The 25,082-nt window shown below is 44.9% G+C and overlaps 1 long non-coding RNA gene across 2 annotated transcripts; it reads left to right on the top strand.

The window, feature by feature from the left end:
- The first annotated feature begins 963 nt into the window (after nt 1-963).
- On the top strand, nt 964-23,168 carry LOC137304307 (uncharacterized). Of its 2 annotated transcripts, none has more exons than XR_010958548.1 (3): nt 964-1,070; nt 12,078-12,819; nt 22,833-23,168. It is a non-coding gene; the product is annotated as an uncharacterized lncRNA (long non-coding RNA). The 2 variants fall into 2 exon arrangements; XR_010958549.1 differs by lacking the exon at nt 964-1,070 and adding an exon at nt 2,878-2,920.
- Nucleotides 23,169-25,082: the final 1,914 nt, after the last annotated feature.

Below are 25,082 nucleotides of genomic sequence, written 5' to 3' on the forward strand. Positions count from 1 at the left end.
GACCCTCAACCCCCACTGTCACTCGCGTCCCCCCCCCCCCCGGGTCAGGGGGTATGAGGAACATTGTGACAGTTGATGGGGAGGGGGGAGGGAGCGAGGCAGCGAAATCAGGAAACATTTTCCACACAAAGGGTAGTGGAAATCTGGAACTCTCTCCCCCAAAAGGCTGTGGATGCTGGAACAATTGGAGCTATCAAGACTAAGATCGATAGATTTTTGTTGGGTTAGGGTATCAAGGGATATGGAGCAAAGGGTAAATGGAGTTCAGTTGCAGATCTGCTATGATCTAATTGATTGGCAGAACAGGCTCGAGGGGCTGAATGGCCTCCTGTTCCTATGTAGTTTTGGGCTCTGGCCACCAGGTGTCTCTGTGCGGCCACTCTCCCAACTCTGCTGCCATCTTCTTTATTGAGAAAAAACTTACATTGATCAACTAAGCAGGTTGGGCTATTTACAATTGATTCAAAATGTATAAACAATTCTCAGAATTAGACTTGTGGATGTTAATAGATGAATATTTATCACAGTCATGTGACATTTCTCTCTCAAACTGAAACAATGCATCAAAATGGCGGACGGTGGATAGCTGTTCGATGTTTCCAGCCTATCAACGGGCATCTCTTTAAAGGCGGTGTGTCAAGGCAGGCAGAAAAGCTGACGAGAGTGTCCAGTACAGAAGGGGTTAACAGAAGTTGCACCGTTAAGAAAAATCAGCTCACTGTTACCTACACAACCAATTCTACATTCTTACTAATCCCGCCCAGCCTACAGTGAATTATTTCCAGGGAGTATTCATTATTTATTATACTTGTAATGATTTTAATGCTTTAGTTGATCTGTCAGACGGTGCCCTGTTGTTGAACTGTGGTTGATGAATATGTATAGGCCTTTTCACATTCCCTCCGCTTCTGCCCAAAGTAGACAAGAGTAATAGGCTCAAATTCTCAGCTGTGTGGAAACGAGCGAGAGAGGGAATGAGTCAACGCAGGAAACATGGACGAGAAAGTTGTCAGTGAAAGGAGGAAATGGGAGAACGATATGAAAAGGGAATAGCAGAGGCAGCTGGTAAAGTGAGTGAATGGTGTTCATGAGAGACACAAAATATATTTGGATAGATGACAAAAATAGAATAAAAACAGCAAGGGAATCATTAAGCTGAAAGAATGCCTGAGAATTTGACGCTGCTCTGTCGGAGGTGCCGTCTTTCAGATGAGACGTAAAACCGAGGCCCAGCCCTGCCCTCTCAGGTGGACGTAGAAGTTCCCATGACACTATTTCAAAGAAGGGCGGGGGAGTGTCCTGGCCAATATTTATCCCTCATCACTAATATAGATGATCTGGTCATTACCACACTCCTGTTTGTGGGATCTTGCTGTGTGCAAATTGGCTGCCGCGTTTCCTACATTACGACACTTCAAAAGTACTTCATTGGCTGTAAAGTGCTTTCGGACGCCCTGAGGTTGTGAAAGGCGCTATATAAATGCAAGTTCTTTCTTCTTTCTTGATTTCTAATAAAGGGATGCAATAGAGGAAAAGGAGCTGCACTATAACATCTGAACTGTGATTTCCCTTCGGCTTATTTACTCACCTCCTCTCCTGGAGATGTTAATTCTTGATGGGGTTCAGTTCCGCAGGTGCTGGCCATTCTTCATGAGTGAGCCCAGGCTGTTTGATTGTATTGGGACATCAGAGCCGAGCTCCAGCCCTTCCTCGTCCGACATCCACGCACATAACTTGCCAACAATCGTTGACCAGGAATTCTCGCCTAGCACCTACTGGTTTGCATGGCCTAGTACAGCAGGACAACTAATGGTGGTCCAAAATTCTTCCAAAACTCATCCGAAATTCTGCAGTCCATTTCCTAACTCACATCAACTCCCGTTCATCCATCACCCACCGTGCTCGCTGACCTACATTGGCTCCTGGTCCGGCAATGTCTCGATTTTATAATTCTCATCCTTGTTTTCATATCACTCCTTCTTGCTATCTCTACAACCTCCTACAACCCTCCAAGATCTCTGCACTCCTCCAATTCTGGCCTCTTGTGCATTCCCGATTTCCTTCGCCCCACCATTGGCGGCCGTGCCTTCAGCTGCCAAGGCCCTAAGCTCTGGAATTCCCTCCCTAAATCTCTCCACCTCTCTCTCCACATTCCTCTTTGGCCAAGCTTTTGGTCACCTGTTCTAATATTTCCTTATGTGGCCCAGTGTCATATTTTGTTTGGTAACGCTCCTGTGAAAGGCCTTGGGACGTTTTACTATGTTCAAGGTGCAATATAAATGCAAGTTGTTCATTGTTTAAGAACATAAGAAATAGGAGCAGGAGCAGGCCATTCGGCCCCTCGAGCCTGCTCTGCCATTCAATCAGATCATGGCTGATCTTCGACCTCAACTCCACTTTCCAGCCCAATCCCCATATCCCTTGATTCCCCTAGAGTCCAAAAATGTATCTTTCTCGGCCTTGAATATATTCAACAACTGAGCATCCACAGCCCTCTGGGGTGAAGAATTCCAAAGATTCACAATCCTCTGAGTGAAGAAATTTCTCCTCATCTCAGTCTTAAATGGCCGACCCCTCATCCTACGACTGTTCTCTCTAGTTCTAGACTTTCCAGTTTGGTTGCACTTGGCCAGTAGGGCAGCCAAAGTGAGGCATTAAATAAAAAAGCAGCAGCGAAAGGTAGAAAGCAGCCAGCCCACATCTGTTAGGAGCAGTCTCCGGGTAAACAAAGAAGGAACGCTGACCTCTTATTTTTATCTGCTGTGCAGTCATGCTTTCCTAACTCTCACCTTTGGGACTGTCTCAAGTTCACTTTTAAGTTGTTGATTGCTAGAGGGAGCAATTGGGCCCTAGCAACCATTCCTGCACTTCAGCTGTCTATGAATGGATTTTCACGGTTTGTGTGAACACCGTTTCCCAGGTAGGCCTGCCCTCCCTCCCAGTCATTGGCGGCGTTCAGGATTTGGGCGGGTCCTTATTGACTGAGACTCAGTTGGGAACCTAATGTCCGTCACTAACTTTGGCTCACTTCTGTCTTAGCGGCTGTAAGTGTATCAAAGTGGGAAAATTAAATTCCGCACGTCTCAAGTAGACAAGAGCATCAGGCTTGACTTCTCTCCGCATGGAGGTGCGGAAATGAGAAAGAGAGAGCATAAGATACACAGGAAACGTGGCAGAGAAAGTTATCGACCTGAGATATGTGGAATCTAACAGCTGGAGTAACGTGTCTATCATGTGTATACAAGTTTGCAGGCCGACCCTCCTGCCCAATAAATGTAGGAGTGTCAGATTTGCTCAGTTAGTGGCACTCTTACCTCTAAGTCGGAAGGTTGTGGGTTCAAGCCCCACACCAGGACTTAAGCCCATAATTCCAGAAGGGTTGTCCTTTGAATGGGACCACCGTTTGCCTGTACTGGTGAAGGGTACCATTCTGAGTAAAGCAGTATCCCGTCCTCAACAAGTCTCCTCCTTCAACCAGCATCAAAAATAAATGCAGGTTAACTGGTTATCTGTTTCTGGGACCTTGGTGAATACAAAATGGCTGCTTGTTTGCCTCCATAACTTGCATGTGAATTACTTTGGATGTTAATGATATGAAATACTATTTAAATACACTAATTTACTTTGTACTTCCAGAATGATAACAGGAATGAGATGAAGGCTGGAAAATTGGGGCTCTTTTCCCTGGAGCAGAGGAGATTAAGGGGAATCTAATAGAAGTTTTCAAAATTATAAATGGTTTTAAGAAGATAAATAATGAAAGATAATTTTCATTGGTTGGTGAATCGGTAACAAGGGAGCACAGACTGAGCATTAACACTAGAACATAAGAACATAAGACATAGGAACAGGAGTGGGCCATACGGCCCCTCGAGCCTGCTCCGCCATTCAATAAGATCATGGCTGATCTTCTACCTCAACTCCACTTACCCACCTTATCCCCATATCCCTTGATTCCCTTAGTGTCCAAAAATCGACAGATCTCAGTTTTGAATATACTCAATGACTGAGCGTCCACAGGTCTCTGGGGTAGAGAATTCCAAAGATTCACAACTCTCTGAATGAAGAAATCTGACCTCATCTCAGTCCTAAATGGCCAACTCCTTACCCTGAGACTATGACCCCTAGTTCTAGACTCTCCCATAAGAAGAACAAAGTTAGACGATAACTTTTCACACAGAGTTATTCGAACGTGGAATGCTTCACAAGAAGTTGATGAGGCAGAAACTATAACATAATTTGAAAGGGAATTGGCCAAATTTGTAAAGGAAGACAATGAAAGGATATGCAAAATCGTAGGGAAATGGGTTTGGACAACTCCGCTTGAAGTGCTAGCACAAGCCCAGGTGTGGTAGGCCAAATGGCCCCTTTCTGTGTTGTAACTTCCTTGATACCGAGATATTTTTGCAGAAATGCCCATTTGGTCGTTCCTCGCTGGTGCAGTGAGAAGACAGTCAGAATGCTCAGTTATCTCCTTTAAATATAATGTGAATGGAATGGCATCAGTTTGTACCTCATGGCATAGAGAGACCCTAACCCAGCACAATTTCTGACAGCAAGAAAGAACATGCATTTTTGTAGAGCCTTTCACATCCCCAGCACTTTACAGTCAATGAATCACCTTCAAAGTCACTATTGTCACACAGGTACAATTTTGCAAACAGCAAATGAGTCTGTTATATTGGTTGAGGGACAAATATTGACCTGGACCCCTTGGTGTTCTTCTTCAAGTAATGCCAACGGAACTTGGTTTAACGTCTCATCTAAAAGACGGTATCTCTGATAATGCAGCACTCCCTCAGTGCTACAGTATACACTCAGGTACTGGAGTGGGGGAGATTGAACCTGCAAATTTCTGACTCAGAGACAACATGCTACCATTTAGCTACAGCTGACACTATGTGTAAACTACTCAATGCAATCCTCTTGATGTCTATGTCAACTAGACCTCCAGACCTGATTCTCTAACGCAGCTATCCTGAAAGGCACAGGCAAAATCTGACCAGGTCTCCATTTGACTCTATTTGTCTCTATTTTAGTCTTGGTTGTTAGGGCTGAGGCCTAAAAAGCCTCAGTTATCAGGGCCTGAGTTCAAGCAAGGTTCAGAAGTCAGGGCTGAGGTCAAGCAAGATTCAGATGTCAGGGCTGAAGTCAAGCAAGGTTCAGATGTGAGGGCTGAGGTCAAGCAAGGTTCAGATGTCAGGGCTGAGGTCAAGCAAGGTTCAGATGTCAGGGCTGAGGCCTGGAAAGAGACAGTACTCAAGTTGGGCATTTCCTGTTGTGATGTGCGATCAATCTGTGTGCAGATCACTGAAACCTTAAAATTTAACGGTCAGTACCAGGGGCTGAAACTTGGAGAAAGCCAGGAGTGGAGTTAAAAAGAATCAGTAATCTAGGATGAATCCCGGAAAAAGGATTAACATGCCCGAAAAGTGTCAGTGCCCAAGGCCGAGGCCTAGTCTGGGAGACTGGCAGAAAATACAGGCTGCTAAAAGTACATAAAAATGTGTGGATTTTACTTTGCTTTAGTCCTTTCCAGTCTGAAAGCCTCAGAGAAACCCCAATGATATCAGAGGCCTACTATTCTTACTTTCAGTCTAACCAAACCACGTGAGTCCCTGAACCATTGACCATATAACCCATAAATTCTTTATGCATGTGTCTTTAATTCAACTGTCTTACTGTGAACTTCACAAAATCCAATGTTCTCAGCTTATGTGCCTAAACTCACAATTCTGAGTTAATATTTAACAGTTTCTAAATTATTCATAATCTGCCACAGGTTTGACAGACTGGGGAAGGGTAGTTCATATTTTCTGGGCTGTGCTTGAATAGAGTTTAATTTGTTTGGGCTGTGGAAAGAGAGCATCGCTTCTTCATCAATAAACCAGCTAGTGCCGTGTGATATGACAGTCTGCCTGTTCGTCCTGGGCATGGGCTGCAGTTTAGCTGGCAAAGACGGTGACTCTGGGCAATCGGCAGGTCGGAATTGTGTCGACCATTTTCTTTCCCGCTTGCAAGTCTTTAATTCGCCTTCCGCGATGTCGCTCGAAGTTAGCAGGCGGTCGAGTTTGTCCAGCGGTCGTTGGCCTGTCTGCGCAGCTCACAACTGAAGTGCCACTTTCAAACTGCGCCGTCGTGCCAGACCTGGCGGTGAAGCAAATATTGTGCCACTTTGCCAAAAAAAAAGTCCCGTTTTTCCACCCCTCCTCTCCTGCCGCATTGGCTTTTGGAACCATAGAGGTTTATAGCACAGAAGGAGGCCATTTGGCCTATCGTGTCTGTGCTGGCTCTTTGCTAGTCCAATCCAACACTAATCCCCCTGCCCATAGCCCTGTGTCTTCTGCTGCCTCAAATATGCACACAATTTTCCCTTAACTACTCCCTGTTCTCCAATAATCCTCTGTATAAAGAAGTCTCTCCTAACGACGCTCCTCGCTCTTTTAGTGACAATTTTAAATCAATGGCCCCTCGTCAGTATCTGGTCAGTATCACATAGCTGCTTGTGGGATCTTGATGTGCGCAAATTGGCTGCCGCGTTTCCTACATTACAAAAGTGACTACACTTCATTGGCTGCGAAACGCTGTGGGACATCCTGAGGTCGTGAAAGGCCCAAGATCTTTCTTCTGAAATCTCCACTCAGTGGAATTCGGTCCAGTATTGCAGACATTGCAGGAGTAGGGTAGCCTATTGCTTACTGGACCAGCAAACAAGAGATTGTGAGTTCTAAACCCCACCCTGATTCAAGTTATGAATTCAATAAATCTGGCAATTCGTGGGCAGGCAGCAGAAAAAAAAAATGACTCCTGGAAAGCTGCCCTCTTGTCAAAAATCCAACTGGTTCACGAATGTCCTCCAGGGTAGGGAGTCAGTTATCCCTACCTGGTCTAGCCTACACGTGACTCCAGCCCCGTGCAAGGTGGCTGTCTCAATGCCCTCAGGAGATGGGCAATAAAGTCACTGTTGTCCACATCCTGAGAACAAATGGGAAAGAAAAGTTGGCTCCCTGATAACTGGTGTTTCCCATCCTAGCCAATCTTTTATTGGGGGAAAAGGGCAAAAAGGAAAGAACTTGCATTTATATAGCACCTTTTCACATCTCTTAGAAGCATCCCAAAGTGCTTCACACACAATTAAATTATTTTTGACTTGTGTCTATTGTTATGTAGGTAAATGTGGCAGCCATTTTCCGCACAGCAAGATCCCATATACAGAATAACCAATGTTTTTCTAGCAGCGTTGCTTGTGAGGAGGACTCCCTGTTCTTCTTTGAGCAGTGTCATGGGATCTTTAGTCTCCACCTGAACCATTGGTTAGAGGCAGAAAAGGGCCTTGGTTTAAAGTCTCACCTGAAGGATGGGCACCTCCGACAGTGCAGCACTCCCTCGGTACTGCACTGAAGTGTCGGCCTGGATTATGTTCACAAGTCCTGGTGCAGTTTGTCAGACCCCAAGTCCCTCACCAAAGTGATCACTCTTCATGGTTGAGCCCAGATAGTGATGGCAGGCTATTCAGAAGAGAATTCACCTCAGGATGAAAGGTGCCAGAAGTTGGGCTAGCTCATTGTAAAAGAAGGGACTCAACAAACTAATGGGAGTCTTCCCAATTATGAGGAGGATTGGTAAGATTAATTCAGACAAATTGTTCGCCCTGATGAAGGGTTCAAAAACTAGGGAACATAATTTAAGAATGAGGAGGTCAGTAATCAATACGCAATCCAGGCAGAACTATATTACCCAAGTTGGTCACACCGCAGGTAAAGGGTATACAGGCAGGAAGTGAATGGGTGACCACCAGGAAGAGTATGAGATGCAGGCAGGTAGTGCAGGGGTCCCCTGTGTCCATCCCCCTCTCAAACAGATATGCCACTTTGGATGCTGTTGGGGGGGATGACTTATCAGGGGAAGGCAGCAGCAGCCAACTTCCTGGCACCACGGGTAGCTCTGCTGCACAGGCTGGGAGGAAAAAGAGTGGCAGAGCTATAGTGATAGGGGACTCAATTGTAAGGGGAATAGACAGGCGTTTCTGCGGCCGCAACCGAGACTCCAGGATGGTGTGTTGCCTCCCTGGTGCAAGGATCAAGGATGTCTCGGAGCGGCTACAGAACATTTTGGAGGGGGAGGGCGAACAGCCAGCTGTCGTGGTGCACATAGGCACCAACGATATAGGTAAAAAAGGGGATGAGGTCCTAAAAGCAGAATATAGGGAGTTAGGAGGTAAATTAAAAAATAGGACCTCAAAGGTAGTAATCTCAGGATTGCTGCCAGTGCCACGTGCTAGTCAGAGTAGAAATAGGAGGATATTTCAAATGAATACGTGGCTAGAGGAATGGTGCAAGGGGGAGGGATTCAAATTCCTGGGACACTGGAAACTGTTCTGGGGGAGGTGGGACCAGTACAAACCGGACGGTCTGCACCTGGGCAGGGCCGGGACCGCTGTCCTAGGAGGAGTGTTTGCTAGTGCTGTTGGGGAGGGTTTAAACTAAAGTGGCAGGGGGTTGGGAACCTGAGCAGGGAGAGAGAGGAAAGCGTAACAGGAAGGGACAGAAGGTATGGAGTAATAGGTAAAGTGTTAAAAAAGGAAAAAGCAGGAACTAAGCGTCACAAAACAGATTTGAAAGTTCTTTATCTGAATGCACGTAGCATTCGTAATAAAATGGACGAGTTAACGGCACAAATAACTACGTATGGGTATGATCTTGTGGCCATTACAGAAACATGGCTGCAGGGTGACAACGACTGGGAATTAAATATGCCAGGGTATTTAACAATCAGGAAGGACAGGCAGGAAGGAAGGGGAGGTGGGGTGGCTATGTTAATAAAGGAAGGAATCACTGTAATACAGAGAAATGATATTGGGACAAAGCATCAAGATAATGAAACAGTTTGGGTGGAGATAAGGAATAATAAGGGAAAAAAAACATTAGTGGGCGTAGTATATAGGCCTCCTAATAGTTGCAACTCTGCTGGAAGAAGTATTAATCAGGAGATAGTCGGGGCATGTAATAAGGGAACAGCCATAATTATGGGGGATTTTAATTATCATATTAACTGGACAAATCAAATTGGGCAGAGCAGCCTTGAGGACGAGTTCATTGAGTGCATCAGGGATGGATTTCTTGAGCAGTATGTAACTGATCCTACAAGGGGGCAGGCAACCTTGGACCTGGTCCTGTGTAATGAGTCAGGATTAATTAATAATGTCCTAGTTAAGGATCCCCTTGGAACGAGCGACCACAACATGGTTGAATTCCATATCCAATTAGAGGGTGAGAAGGTTGATTCTCAAACAAGCGTACTGAGCTTGAATAAAGGAGACTATGATGGTATGAGAGCGGAATTGATTAAAGTGAACTGGGAAAATAGATTAAAGGGTAAGACGGTACATGAGCAGTGGTGTTCATTTAGGGAGTTATTTTACAACTTTCAAAATAAATATATTCCACTGAGGAAAAAAGGGTGTAAAAGAAATGACAGCCATCCGTGGCTAAGTAAAGAAATCAAGGATAGTATCCAACTAAAAACAAGGACATATAAGGTAGCCAAACTTAGTGGGAGGATAGAAGATTGGAAATTCTTCAAAAGACAGCAAAAAGTAACTAAAGGATTGATTAAGAAAGGGAAGTTAGATTATGAAAAGAAATTAGCAAAAAATATAAAAACAGATAGCAAGAGTTTCTATAGTTATATAAAAAGAAAAAGGGTGGCTAAGGCAAACATAGGTCCCTTAGAGGATGAGACCGGGAAATTAATGGTGGGAAACATGGAGATGGCAAAAATGCTGAACAAATATTTTGTTTCAGTCTTTACAGTAGAGGACACTAAGAATATCCCAACACTGGACAAACAGGGGACTCTCGGGGGGGAGGAGCTAAATACGATTAAAATCACTCAGGAGATGGTACTCAGTAAAATAATGGGACTCAAGGCGGATAAATCCCCTGGACCTGATGGCTTCCATCCTAGGGTCTTGAGGGAAGTGGCAGTAGGGATTGTGGATGCTTTGGTGATAGTTTTCCAAAATTCCCTGGACTCAGGAGAGGTCCCGGCAGATTGGAAAACTGCTAATGTAACACCGTTATTTAAAAAGGGTAGTAGGCAGAAGGCTGGAAATTATAGGCCAGTTAGCTTAACATCTGTGGTGGGTAAAATTTTGGAGTCTATTATTAAGGAGACAGTAACGGAACATTTAGATAAGCATAATTTAATAGGACAAAGTCAGCATGGCTTTATGAAGGGGAAGTCATGTCTGACAAATTTGCTTGAGTTCTTCGAGGATATAACGTATAGGGTGAATAAAGGGGAACCAGTGGACGTAGTGTATTTAGACTTCCAGAAGGCATTCGACAAGGTGCCACGTAAAAGATTATTACTTAAGATAAAAAATCACGGGATTGGGGGTAATATTCTGGCATGGGTGGAGGATTGGTTATCAAACAGGAAGCAGAGAGTTGGGATAAATGGTTCATTTTCGGACTGGCAACCAGTGACCAGTGGTGTTCCACAGGGGTCGGTGCTGGGTCCCCAACTCTTTACAATCTATATTAACGATTTGGAGGAGGGGACCGAGTGCAACATATCAAAATTTGCAGATGATACAAAGATGGGAGGGAAAGTAGAGAGTGAGGAGGACATAAAAAACCTGCAAGGGGATATAGACAGGCTGGGTGAGTGGGCGGAGATTTGGCAGATGCAATATAATATTGGAAAATGTGAGGTTATGCACTTTGGCAGGAAAAATCAGAGAGCAAGTTATTTTCTTAATGGCGAGAGACTGGAAAGTACTGCAGTACAAAGGGATCTGGGGGTCCTAGTGCAAGAAAATCAAAAAGTTGGTATGCAGGTGCAGCAGGTGATCAAGAAAGCCAACGGAATGTTGGCTTTTATTGCTAGGGGGATAGAATATAAAAACAAGGAGGTATTGCTGCAGTTATATAAGGTATTGGTGAGACCGCACCTGGAATACTGCATACAGTTTTGGTCTGTTTTTTTCACCATTTGTTCTCAGGATGTGGGTGACGCTGGCAAGGCTGGCATTTATTGCCCACCCCTAATTGCATTCAGAAGGCGTTGGTGGACTTTCTCCTTGGACCGATGCAGTCCTTATTGCGTTGGTATTCCTGCAATGCCATTAGCAAGGCCCCCCCACACTCTTGCACCCTCCCCCACTCCCCTGACTTCCTCCCCGGGAGTTAAAACCCACCCTCAAGTATAGACATGGATTTAAAATTAACCGCTGCTTTCCCAGAATCTTTTCTTAAGTTGATAAAAGCATATGAGATCTTTCGGTTTATAAATAGAGGCATAGAGTACAAAAGCAAGGACGATATTTGGAAAAAAAAAGAATAAGGGGCGGACATATGAGGAGAGGTTGAGTAGATTGGGACTCTACTCATTGGAGTTCAGAAGAATGAGAGGCGATCTTATTGAAACATATAAGATTGTGAAGGGTCTTGATCGGGTGGATGCAGTAAGGATGTTCCCAAAGATGGGTGAAACTAGAACTAGGGGGCATAATCTTAGAATAAGGGGCTGCTCTTTCAAAACTGAGATGAGGAGAAACTTCTTCACTCAGAGGGTGGTAGGTCTGTGGAATTTGCTGCCCCAGGAAGCTGTGGAAGCTACATCATTAGATAAATTTAAAACAGAAATAGACAGTTTCCTAGAAGTAAAGGGAATTAGGGGTTATGGGGAGCGGGCAGGAAATTGGACATGAAGCTGAGTTCGGATCGGTCAATGCCCTGTGGGTGGCGGAGAGGGCCCAGGGGCTATGTGGCCGGGTCCTGCTCCGACTTCTTGTGTTCTTTAGATTTGTGGTTGGGATCAGATCAGCCATGATCTTATTGAATGGCGGAGCAGGCTCGAGGGGCCGATTGGCCTACTCCTGCTCCAATTTCTTATGTTCTTATGTTCTTATGTTCTTAACAAGGAAACAGATGGGTTCAACGGAAAATGAGATGGGTTTCTAGAGAGATAGGATTTAGCAATGGGGTGAGAAGGTAGGTGAGTGGGGTTCGTCTAAGGGATAAACTTGATGGGCTTTACCTGATCTTACATTTTACTCTGTTCTTGTACAGACTCACACAGAACTTAAATTTCAAAGCTGGAGAGGTTTAGCGTGGGAATTTCAGAGTGACAACTGGTGAGACGGTTGAGTGAATAAGGGGGAAAAGGTAGCTAAAAGGGCCAGAATGCTTTACACCTGCACCAATGGCTTGTTGAGGAGCGGGTCAGTGACAGTGCAATATAAAGCTGAGTCAACAGAAGAAAAGCTGGTAATGTCAGCCTGACACGTTCACTAACAACAGTGAGAATTTTCACCAGAGAGAGACGGGCTCATTAGATACTTGATGCTGTGGCCATCGCAGGCTGCAGAGGCCTCGGCGGATCGAATGACCTCTGCCTGACCCAGAGGAGGCAAGTCACGTCAACATAGCCAACGGTTCCTTCCGCCGAGCACTTTGATGGGAATGGAGACTGATCTGCAAGCTGCTTTGACTACACTGAGTGTTTCAGTGCTACCTCAGTGTGTGATCTAATGCTTATTCCTCCCAGCCACTCCAAGTCAGCTGGGTCATCAATAAAAGAAGCCATACACATGGGATGCAATGCGAGCAAATAGACGGACGTTAAACTGTGCTTCATGAATTTCTTATTGACTGCTGTTTGAAAAGAGGTGAACCAAAGTGCAGGTCTGTCGGTCCCTGCTGTCCCACAGCACTTAACCATTTCAAGATGAGACAACAAACAAGATCACTGTTCCCCTTTCCTGACTCTTGCAAGCAGTGCTGGAATCTAGAAATGTCCTTGGATTTTAAGGTAACTAAGGTCTTACTCGTTACCTCACTGTTCCTTATGTTGTACCCATTCTTTATATCGCACAACTTGCATTTATATAGCGCCTTTAACCTAGTGAAACGTCCCGAGATGCTTCACAAGAGCGTAATCGGACAAAGGATGACACCGAGCCAACGGAGGAGATATGAGGAGAGGTGACCTCCCAAAACCTTGGTCAAAGAGGTAGGTTTTAAGGAGGGTCTTACATAGAAACATAGAAAATAGGAGCAAGAATAGGCCATTCGGCCCTTCGGGCCTGCTTCGCCATTCAAAATGATCATGACTGATCGTCTAACTCAGTACCCTGTTCTCGCTTTTTCCCCATATCCCTTGATCCCTTCAGCATTAAGAAATATATCTATCTCCTTCTTGAATACATCTAATGACTTGGCCTCCACTGCCTTCTGTGGTAGAGAATTCCACAGGTTCACCACCCTCTGAGTGAAGAAATTTCTCCTCATCTCAGCTCTAAATGGCATACCCCGTATCCTGAGACTGTGACCCCTGGTTCTGGACTCCCCAGCCATCGGGAACATCCTCCCTGCATCTAGTCTGTCTAGTCCTGTTAGAATTTTATATGTTTCGATGCGATCACCTCTCATTCGTCAAAACTCTAGTGAATATAGGCCTAGTCAACCAAATCTCTCCTCATACGTCAGTCCTGCCATCTCAGGAATCAGTCTGGTAAACCTTCGTTGCACTCCCTCCATGGCAAGGACATCCTTCCTCAGCTAAGGAGACCAAAACTGCACACAATACTCCAGATGTGGTCTCACCAAGGCCCTGTATAACTGCAGTAAGACATCCTGCCCCTGTACTCAAATCCTCTTGCAATGAAGGCCAACATACCATTCGCCTTCCTAACTGCTTGTTGCACCTGAGTGCTCGCTTTCAGCGACTGGTGTACAAGGACACCCAGGTCTCGTTGCACCTCCTCTTTTCCCAATCTATCACCATTCAGATAATAATCTGCCTTTCTGTTTTTACAACCAAAGTGGATAACCTCACATTTATCCACGTTATACTGCATCTGCCATGTTCTTGCCCACTCACCCAACTTGTCTAAATCACATTGAAGCCTCTTTTCATCCTCCTCACAGCTCACATTCCACCCCAGCTTTGTGTCGTCTGCAAACTTCAAAATGTTACATTTATTTCCTCATCCAAATCATTGATATATATTGTGAATAGCTGGGGCCCAAGCACTGATCCCTGCGGTACCCCACTAGTCACTGCCTGCCACCCGGAAAAAGACCCGTTTATTCCTACTCTCTGTTTCCTGTCTGTCAACCAATTCTCAATCCATGCCAGTATATTCCCCCCAATCCCATGTGCTTTAATTTTGCACACTAACCTCTTGTGTGGGACCTTATCAAAAGCCTTCTGAAAATCCAAATACACCACATCCACTGGTTCTCCCCTATCTATTCTACTAGTTACATCCTCAGTCTTAAAGGAGGAGAGGTAAAAAAGCTTAGGGAGGGAATTCCAGTGTTTAGGGCATAGAAGGCTGAAGAACACACTTCCTTATTGGAGACAGTGGGATAACAATGGACAGACAATTCATTGGATGCGAAGTACATTGACAGACATGGTAAGGTGCTATATAAATGCCAGTCTTTCTTTCCCATTGTTCCTTTCAGCTCGTTGTAATGGGACCCTGGGCTCACCTCCCTGATTATTCTCTCTCCATAGACATGGGGCAGGTCCCTTTGCTCATCCCTTAGGTTGATGCAGAGCGCTGGAAAACGTAATAGTGAGAGAAAATAACTTGATCACAGAGCAAACAAAACGTTCCACCAAAAACTCCGCTCAACTCCTTAGCATCAGAGCAGAGGCACTCACTGTAAAGTTCAGCGTTACACCACATGCAGGCAAATGCTATTTGCAAATAACATACAATCACCTCATAATAGTCATGCTAGAAAAAGAATGACTGGCAACTATATAGTACCTTATGACATCTCTCAGAAACATCTCCCAGCCCTTCACATACAGCGAATTACTCTGAAATGCAGTGACTGTTGTTATGTAAGCAATATTGGCAGTCATTTTGCACAAAGCAAGATCCTGCAAACAGCACTGTCAGGGATGACCAGTTAATTTGATTTTGGGGATGTTAGTTGATGGCAGAATGTTGCCCAAGACCCTGAGAGGACTCCAAACTTTGCTTTGATTAGTCCCACTAGATCTTTAAGGTCCACTTAATCCACCAGAGCCTTGATTTACCATCTCATCAGAAGGACTGCCCCTCCGACAGTACAGCACTCTCTCAATACCACCCCTCTGACAGTGCAGCACTCTCTCAGTACAGCCCCTCCGACAGTACAGCACTCCCTCAGTATTAACCCTCCGACAGTATAGCACTCTCTCAATACCACCCCTCTGACAGTGCAGCACTCCCTCAGTCCCGACCCTCCAACAGTACAGCACTCCCACAGTACCGACCCTCTGACAGTACAGTGCTACCTCAGTACCGCCCCTCCAACAGTACAGCACTCCCACAGTACCGACCCTCTGACAGTATGGTGCTACCTCAGTACCGACCCTCTGACAGTGCAGTGCTCCCTCAGTACTGACCCTCCAACAGTACAGTGCTCCCTCAGTACTGACCCTCCAACAGTACAGTGCTACCTCAGTACCGACCCTCTGACAGTGCAGTGCTCCCTCAGTACTGACCCTCCAACAGTACAGTGCTACCTCAGTACCGACCCTCTGACAGTGCAGTACTCCCTCAGTACCGCCCCTCCAACAGTACAGTGCTACCTCAGTACCGACCCTCTGACAGTGCAGAGCTCCCTCAGTACCGACCCTCCAACAGTACAGCACTCCCACAGTATCGACCCTCCGACACTGCAGTGCTCTCTCAGTACCGACCCTCGACAGTGCAGTGCTCCCTCAGTACCGACCCTCCGACAGTGCAGTGCTCCCTCAGTACCGACCCTCCGACAGTGCAGTGCTCCCTCAGTACCGACTCTCCGACAGTACAGCATTCCCTCAGTACCGCCCCTCTGACAGTGCAGTGCTCCCTCAGTACCGCCCCTCTGACAGTGCAGCACTCCCTCAGTATTGCACTGGAGTGTCAGCCTGGATCACGTGCTCAAGTCCTAGACTGGGATGAAAGTAATGATTCGCTGTAGCTCCCTAAATATTCTCCCATCCCTCAGGTTATATTTGGAATTACCTTTAGTGGTTAACTACCATTATGGCCCCAAATCTCCTTGTGCCTTCAAGCCTGCGATGTGTATTCTGAGTGGAAGGAGGTGTATTTTTAGCAAGAGGTAGGGATGGACGGGACTTCATTATACTGGAACCCAGCCTTTTCCCACCCATCAAAACTTCTCTCCCATTTGGGAATGGGCACACACCAATGCAAGATTCATGCCAAGCCAAAGTTTGGGTCCTTGGCAACACTGGGTATAAAGGGCACCTGTGCCTTTGCGGGATCCAACATTGCTAGGGTGCCTTGCGTCTCTGTCTCTGTTTTTTAAAATCTCCCTTTGTTCACAACTGAAAGGGAAGTCTCTCAGACCCATGCCAACCACTAGGGACCAGAGACTTCCCAACACAATGGGTGTGAGGTATCGATTACTGAGACAGGCTAGGTGTCAGCTGTGGCTCAGTTGGTAGCACTCTTAGTTAGAAGGTTGTGAGTTCAAGTCCTACTCCAGAGATCTAAGCACCAAATCTAGGCTGACACTTCAGTGCAGTACTGAGGGAGTGCTGCACTGTCAGAGGTGTTTCGGATGAAATGTTAAACTGAGGCCCTGTATGCCCTTTCAGGTGGATGTAAAAAATCCCATGGCACTATTTCAAAGAAGAGGAGGAGAGTTCTCCCCAGTGTGCTGCCTGATAGTTAGCCCTTGACCAACATCACTTAAACAGATTATCAGGTCATTTATCTCATTGCTGTTTGTGGGATCTTGCTGTGTGCAAATTGGCTGCCGCGTTTCCTACATTACAACAATGACTACATTTCAAAAGTGCTTAATTGGCTGTAAAGTGCTTTGGGACGTCCTGAGGTGATGGAAGGCGTTATATAAATGCAAGTCTTTCTTTTAAGTTGTTTACAGTCTTCGGTGATATTATTCAGCATATTAATCACCTGTCGAGCCTTTCCATCTAAAAATGTGTGGATATGCTTTGTTTGTAAAAACCCCAATATTATGAGTATCTCTTTTCCCAAATCCATTCTGTTGGAAAAATAGTCAAAAACTCCCAAAACATGATATCTGGGCTTTTTTAAAAAAAGGCAAGAGTGAAAAATCAAACTTGTAGCTAAAGCAGCATTTTAAAACAATCCAACCCAACCATTTACAGTTTTCACAGATAAATGAATGGAATCATGGAATCCAATCCCAAAAACACTGATAAAAATCGAGGAGCAGCTGCAATAAAAACAAAATTTAACTAATTGAATCACATAAACTCTGATTTACAGAACCTTGCTTCGACCACACTTGGACTACTGTGCATAGTTCTGGTCCCCATATTATAAAAAGGATATAGAGGCACTGGAGAAGGTGCAAAAAAGATTTACAAGGACGATACCAGAACTGAGAGGTTATAACTATCAGGAAAGATTGAGCAGGCTGGGACTCTTTTCTCTAGGAAAGAGAAGGCTGAGGGGTGACCTGATAGAGGTCTTTAAGATTATGAAAGGGTTTGATAGGGTAGACGCAGAGAAGATGTTTCCACTTGTGGGGGAGACCAGAACTAGGGGCCATAAATATAAGATAGTCACTAATAAATCCAATAGGGAATTCCGGAGATGTTTCTTTACCCAGAGAGTGATGAGAATGTGGAACTCGCTACCACAAGGAGTAGTTGAGGCGATTAACATAGATACATTTAAGGGGAAGCTAGATAAACATATGAGGGAGAAAGGAATAGAAGGATATGCTGATAGGGTTAGATGAAGAAGGGTGGGAGGAGGTTTGTGTGGAGCATAAACGCCAGCACAGACCAGTTGCGCCAAATGGCCTGTTTCTGAGCTGTACGTTATATGTAATTCTGTGTAATTCTATGTAATATACTGAGGTGTGTATTACAGAGCTTAATACTCTTGTTCTAAAATGGCATATCCTCTAACTCGCTATGAACAATGCCATGGGTATTCTACCAGTATTATAAAAACTGCACATATGCATGCAATTCCTGCCCATCACACTTCGTATGTAAAGCATTAAGCATAGTCGAATGCAAATTTCCGTGTCTCATCTTAAAATAAAAAGTATAAAAGGCAGTCATTTAGAATGTACAAAAAAGCTCTCTAGGCACAGAAAATACAACGGCGATAGCAACTTGTATTTATGAAGCACTCTTAATGCAGTAAAAAATCCCAACGCACTTCACAGGAGCGATTATCAAACAAAATTTGACACCGAGCCACATAAGGAGACATTAGCACAGGTGACGGTCAAGGAGGTAGGTTTTAAGGAGCGTCTTAAAGGAGGAGAGAGAGGTAGAGATGTCTAGGGAGGTAATTCCAGCGAATACCAGAGTCATAGGGCTCGATTTTAAAAGTAAAAAACGGGTGGGTTGGGGGCATTGAAATTTGCCGCCATTTCAGACATGCCCCAACCCGCCTCCAACCCGCCCATTACCGGTTTTCATGGGGGTGGGACGAGGGGAGGGCGGCCAACCCTGCTCCCATGAGGCGGGTTGGGCCTTAAAATCTTTCAAGGAGGCTTCAGGCCTTCATTTTTAACTAATTCCCGATTTCAACCCCGGGGGGCCGGGATTCCCGGGTCTTCTGTTTTACGCATGTGAAGGAAGGTGAGAAGACCCGAGACTAACAGATAGGTGCCTAGAAAGATACAGCTTGTGGGCCTGGAGATGCAGGAGTGCTTCCCCCAGGCCCAACAACCCCCCCCCCCCACCACCGATTGCGGACCTCCCCCGATCCTCCGACCCCTGATCCCAATCCCCAGACCTCCGACCCTGATCCCCAACCCCGATCTCCCGACCCTTGATCCCGATCCCCAGACCCCCGACCCCGATCCTCCGACCCCGTTCCTCTGACCCTGACCCCCGATCCCCCAACCCCAATCTCTGTCCCCGATCCTCTGACCCCCTACCCATGATTCTCCGACCCCGATCCCCGATCCTCTGACCCCCGACCCTCCTCCTCAACGATCGCGGACCCCCGCAATGACCCCCGATCCCGGCCCCCCGTGACTGTCCCCCGATCCCACCTCCCATGACTCGTGACCCCTGTGCCCACCTATACCTACCTGTGCCCCCGTGCCCACCCATGCCCCCCAGTGCCCCCTTCCTCCATCCATGCAAACAAAGACTTACCTGCAGACTTACCTGAAGACGTTCTCTCCCTGGCTGGTCTCCCATCTGATTGAGACCAGCCCGTCAATCAGGCTCTAATGTCTACAGGCTCTTAATTGTCCTTCCCACCAACAAAGCCAGAGGTATCATCTCCGTTCTGAATCCCAATTAACATTTTGAATGCACTCACCCAGTGTTTACTTAGCACCAGTTTGATTTTTGTACCCTTAAAGAGACACTTTAGCTGCAGATTAATAAGTTGTGTTTTACGTAGTACAGTGTTTCTGTCCTTATCAGCGTACCCCCTGATTTTATACGAGCAGTGCTACAGGAGGTTTGCTAGTAATATAGAAAGTTAAAAAGTTACGGCATAGAAGGAGGCCATTCGGCCCATTGTGCCCGTGCCGGATATAATAAAATGTTAGGCCTAGCATGCATTTTATCTGTCACACCACGCCCGTCACACCTCAGGCGCCACACTCTCGCCTTGTCATACTTGCACCTGATTGGCTCAAATTTCATATTGCTAAAAGATCAACAAACCAAAATCCTGCAATTATGACCTGTGAGAAAAATCCACCAATAACAACATTCCCACACTGAACCAATCAAATCAGAATATTCATCAACACTTTTTAGTCCCCTTTTTGTCTTTAGCCAGCCAATTAACAAAAGGCCTATACAATAAATACATTAAAATACATATTTCACAACATGGTTAAACTTGTATATCAAATACTCTTTTGTATCTTTGAGCACCTCCATTAATGCTTCTACTCAGGGGCCCTAGTCTCACAGAAATGCCAAGGGCTTTGGTTAATATTCGACCCAGAACCTTCACTCTTAATTGAAGACAAGAAACAGCCAGACTTATGCCTGTAATTCTGAAACTTGAGCATGTGAAATGTAGGGAATCTGTCAGCACGATGTTGTCACCACTATTCCTGGCCAGAATGGAGATAATTAGGTTAATTCCCCGTCAACCACGCCCGGAGACCCCACTGCTGTAATATTGATTTTACGCACATAATTTGTGTGTAACTATCCTCCACTCACTGCATTTTTGCTGGAGAAATCACCCTGCTTTTATCGGGAGACTTTGCTGTAGTTCCAGTCATGAGTTCGGTTTGCTGTAGTTCATGGAGACTCTTTTAAATCAAGTCTGTTGACTGTTTGTTGTAGTCTGCTGTTTAGATCAATTCTGTTTGCTCAGTAAATAGAATTTCTAACTCATTGGCTGACACAATGGTGTTAATGACACTCTGATCAGTGTAATTATAAATTTATTTGTCCAAGTGATTTCAAAATAAGATAGGCATGAACTTTAGAACCTTTTTTGTGATGAGATTTGACAAGAAAAGTATTTAGAAGTGCTTATTTTTATTCAGAGAAAGAGGCAGGCTGAGAGAGAGGGAGAAGGATAAAGAGGCTGACCAGAAAGAGATAGAGACAAACAAAACAGTTATTTCGTTATACCGAAAATTCAGAATCAATGATTATTCACTGAACAAATTTATTTATACAACTGTGCTATTTATTTGTCTAGGTGCAGCGAGTATGAAAAAAGAATTACTTATTTTTCTAGTACCAATCTAAAGTTACTTGCTTCACTGTCACTGGGCAAACCTCTTACAAGTTTCTGTCCAAATTCTTTCTCTCAAGTTCAATGCCTTTCTCACTTCCACACCTTAGCAATTCCCACTTCTTGAAATAGCATAAATTGAGCAATGTCAAGGAAGATTATAAAATGACTAGCACACATTTTGTCCCATCATATCACATTTCTTCTGCCGCACTTCAAATGCCACAGTTCTGGTGTCACACTTCCTCATTGGCTGAAATTTATCGAAAACCAACAAATCAGAACTCAGCACAGGGGGAACATGTGAATGAAAAGTGAGCAAAACAGCTAGGAACCTACCAATGGGAAACTAGAAAGGTCATATGAAAAGAACCACTAAGTATTCAGTAAAAAAATGTCAAGAAAAGCTCCAAAAATTGGTGTAGTTGGTTTGAGCTGCACTTTTGTATTTTAGGCCCAGCTGAAAATTTAATAGAGAAGAAACCCAATAAAACATGAAATAATTCTGATTAAAACACCGGTTCGGCCACAACTGGAGTATTGTGTCTAGTTCTGGGCACTGTACTTTAGGAAGGATGTGAAGGCCTTAGAGAGCGTGCAGAGGAGATTTACTAGAATGATTCCAGGGATGAGGGACTTAAATTACATGGATAGACTGGAGAAGCTGGGATTGTTCTCCTTGGAACAACTTGGTTGCGAGGAGATTTGATCGAGGTATTCAAAATCATGAAGGGTCTGCACAGAGTAGATAGAGAGAAACTGTTCCCATTGGCGGAAGGGTCAAGAACCAGAGGGCATAGATTTAAGGTGATTGGCAAAAGAACCAAAGGTGACATGAGGAAAAACTTTTTTACACAGCGAATGGTTAGGATCTGGAATGCACTGCCCGAGGGGATGGTGGAGGCAGATTCAATCATGGCCTTCAAAAGGGAACTGATAAGAAGTTGAAATGAAAAAATGGGCAGGGCTACGGGGATAGGACGGGGGAGTGGGACTAGCTGGATGCTCATGCATGGAGCCGATGTGGACTCGATGCGGTAACCTTTCTATGATTCTATGATTCTAAAATGTTTATTTTACCTATACCATTGTTTGTATGATGTTTTAGCCTCCTGGAAATGGCTTGTTGGAGAGGCCCTCCTTTGTAATGAGCCTGAGGTTCATTTTGGGGAATTTTGTTGGAGCTCGATTATTGCGTTGAGCTTCGATGGCCTATTTTTCCATAAATGCCTTGGTTCATCCTCAACGGCAGCTACCCATGCCCACAATGGCTGGTCCATCTTTTCCTCATTTTAGCTCGGGAATTAAATGAAGGATCCCTAACTTTCTGAAGCAATGAACATTCACAGAGCATTTGCTGTTTGGAATCACTGCTCCTTTTCAATCCAGTGACAGAATTGCGTGGGAGGTCACTCATTTTTTTTTTAATATATGTATAGAAATTTTAAAACAACATAAACCATGTACTTTTGGATGTTTCATGAGGTACATAATGTAAAAAAAACTAGATTGAAAGGGTTGTTTGTTTGTGCAACTCATTAAAGCTTCAATTTTATTTACCGTTCCTCCCATTTTTCTAGTCAACCTCCTCAAGGTAAAGCAATATTTTGCTGCGAGAAAACACTATTTAATTACAATAGTCGAGGGCTGTTTACATCATATTAAATGTGCCACAAAGGAAACTTGAGGCAATGCCAAGAAAAGTGGAATCTAGATATTTTGCAATATATTCAAAATGGCTCACTAAATGTTCTTCAGTGAAGGAGAGCTGCCGTCCTTACTCAGGCTGGGCCTATATGTGACTCCAGTCCTACACTCGTGTGTTTGACTCTCAACTGCCCTCTGTAGTGGCACTCAGTTGTATCAAACCACCTCAAAGAATACCTCACAGATTGCAGCGATTCAAGAAGGCAGCCCACCACTGCCTTCTCAGGGCAACTCAAGTGAGCAATTCATGCCGGCCTAGCCAGCGATGCCCACATCCTGAAAATGAATTTTAAAATGGTCAAAGCAGTTGTTAATATTCTCAACTTGAAAACAGCGATTGTTGATATAAGTAGTTATTTGTGTAACTTTGATAATTATTCACCTACCTGCAGTGAGTAAGAAACATTGTTTACCTATTTTCCAGGATCAAATCAAATACACTTACTTCACTATCTTTGGACAAATCTCTTGCAAACTTCTTGCCAAAATCTTTCACTGGAGATGGATAGCGCTCCTCCAAACCTCACCCACTTTGGAACATTTGACTCCTTTAGGAGAGCTGTTATATTTGGAAAAATGGTTAAAAACATCAACTTTGGCTCACCTGTTCCAATTGTACTGATATTCATTTTATGCAAATTAAATATTGTTGGACCATAACTTCTCCAGATGGCTCAGTTGGTAGAGGCAGTGTGTAACTAGTCCGTATCGACTACAAGACCCCAGGTTTAATTCCTCGCCTGCTGTGAGTCGCCAGATCTCAGCCAAGCACCATTAGTGGCCTCAGCACTCCTAATTGCTCTGTGCTATAAACAGTACTAACATCCTTGTGTTCAAATCCCTCCATGGCCTCATCCTTCCCTTTCTCTGTAACCTCCTACAACCCTCCGAGATCTCTGCGCTCCTCCAACTCTGGCCCCTTGTGCATCCCCGATTTTCATCGCTCCATAATTGGCGGTCGTGGCCTTAAGCTCTCGAATTCCCTCTCTGCCTCGCCACCTCTCCTCCTTTAAGACACTCATTAAAACCTACATCCTTCACCAAGCTTTTGGTCACCTGTCCTAATATCCGTTAAGGACTGTCCTGTGAAGCGCCTTGGGACGCTTTACTGCGTTAAAGGCCCAATATAAAAGCAAGTTGTCGTGTTATGTCGATGTCAAGCACAAGGGCCCAGAATTGGAGAAGCGCAGAGTTCTTGGAGGGTTATGGGGCTGGAGGAGGTTACGGAGATAGGGAAGGATGAGGCCATGGAGGGATTCAAACCCAAGGATGTTAGCACCGTTTATAGCACAGAGCAATTAGAAGTGCTGCGGCCGCTAATGTTGCTCGGCTACGATGCCCTCTATGCCCAGACTGCCTTGCTGACTTTCACTATTTGGGCTTTTTGCTGGACGTCAGGAAAGGAGAGGAGATTGGGTACCAAAATCTAAAATATATCGATTGCCGCTTACCTGCATGCATTAATGACTTTACATTTATGCAAGCAAGATATAGTGGGATCTTAAGATGTCTGAGGACCGTGAATATAAGATGTGAAGGTAATGACCACGTTCAGCTTGTTTTAATCTGTAGAATGTGACATTTAATTAGATAGTCTGGCTTGATTTCTACCCAGTATTTTGTCCTGCAGGTTTTAAAGTAGAAAAGGATTTTTACGATGTCATGTTCAATTAAAGATTTTCCTCTTGAAAGAGCAATATCATTATTATAATTGTCATAAGTGGCAAGCCTTGAAGAACTCGGAAAAGAAAAATACAATCAGATGTTCTTAGTACATTCCGAATATTAAGAATAGGGAGCACAATATCAAATTGGGAAAGATTCTGGTCTTACTGCTGGATAGGAATTGTCCCACGACGGGTTCACTGGGTGAATTCAAGTTCAGCACAAATGTAAAACCAAAGGCAACAGGGGGCACTCTAGGCTTATGACTCTGCGGAGAGTGAGTGGGCTTGAATCAGTTTTATTGGCTTCAGTCCTCGCTCTTAGCATGAACTGGAGGTAAGCCAGCAGGCAGAAATTAACAGCTCTCCCGAACCAAATCCACCGGGGTAGGGTGAATGGGGGCTGCCTCTCCCTCGTTGTCCATCGAACACAGCGAGAGAAAATTCCAAAGTGCACTGTTTTTTCCCCCCGGTGATTGATTTCAATCAGCCTCCATATGTTCTTTTCTAAAATGAACTAAAAACATTACACTCGAAGCGCCTGAAATGTTGAGTTGGAATTGACATGGTTCAGGCGACTGCCCTTTCACCTCCAGGACCTTGCGTCGGATCCAGCAGAGGCTGATGGGATAAAAGCCTCCTCTTTCTCTGTCTCTCTCTCTCTCTCTCTCTGCCAGCTGTGAAGGTCATTAGTAATGAGTTTGGGCATTCTCCAAGGACTAGAGACTAGTGGGACAGGTGGGCAGGACAACAAGAGAGGCACTCGCTAGAAAAGTGGCAGGCACTTTGCCAGAATTAATACCAAGCCATGCATTGAAGAAGCACAATGCAAATATCAACATAATGGCCAAATAAACAGACTATAACAGGAGAGGGCAAGCCGGGTGTGTAGTGTGTACATGTGAAGGCAGGTTTGGACCAGGTGACGATACAGAGTGAAGCAAGAAGGTTGCATAGACAAGGGGAATGGTTCTAAATGGGTCAAATAAGGCCCAATCCACAATTGTAGC

The sequence above is a fragment of the Heptranchias perlo genome, chromosome 37, assembly GCF_035084215.1.
Source record: "Heptranchias perlo isolate sHepPer1 chromosome 37, sHepPer1.hap1, whole genome shotgun sequence".
Lineage (NCBI taxonomy): Eukaryota > Metazoa > Chordata > Chondrichthyes > Hexanchiformes > Hexanchidae > Heptranchias > Heptranchias perlo.